This window comes from Theobroma umbraticum, unplaced genomic scaffold (genome assembly GCF_002168275.2).
Source record: "Theobroma umbraticum cultivar Fairchild unplaced genomic scaffold, ASM216827v3 scaffold_299.0, whole genome shotgun sequence".
Lineage (NCBI taxonomy): Eukaryota > Viridiplantae > Streptophyta > Magnoliopsida > Malvales > Malvaceae > Theobroma > Theobroma umbraticum.
Window position 1 is genome coordinate 404,225 of NW_018397285.1, and position 267 is coordinate 404,491.

Here is a 267-nt window from a genome sequence, read left to right on the forward strand (position 1 = left end):
ATATGATTATTCTCAATATTTTATCAAAAAAATAGCCCTCTTCTACTATTCTGAGAAATTTAACCTTTAAACTTCTTATTGAGCTAGGACCCCTTTCATCCTACCATGGCCTTGAGTGACTCAACAAGTCATAATGAAACTAATTATGTAGGTAACTTAGCTTACCAATTATATCTTATACAACTCCTAGATCAGTTACGTGACAACTCTTTGTCTAAATACATCATATATATTTTACCTAACTATGCCTCTAATACTATGCGGTCA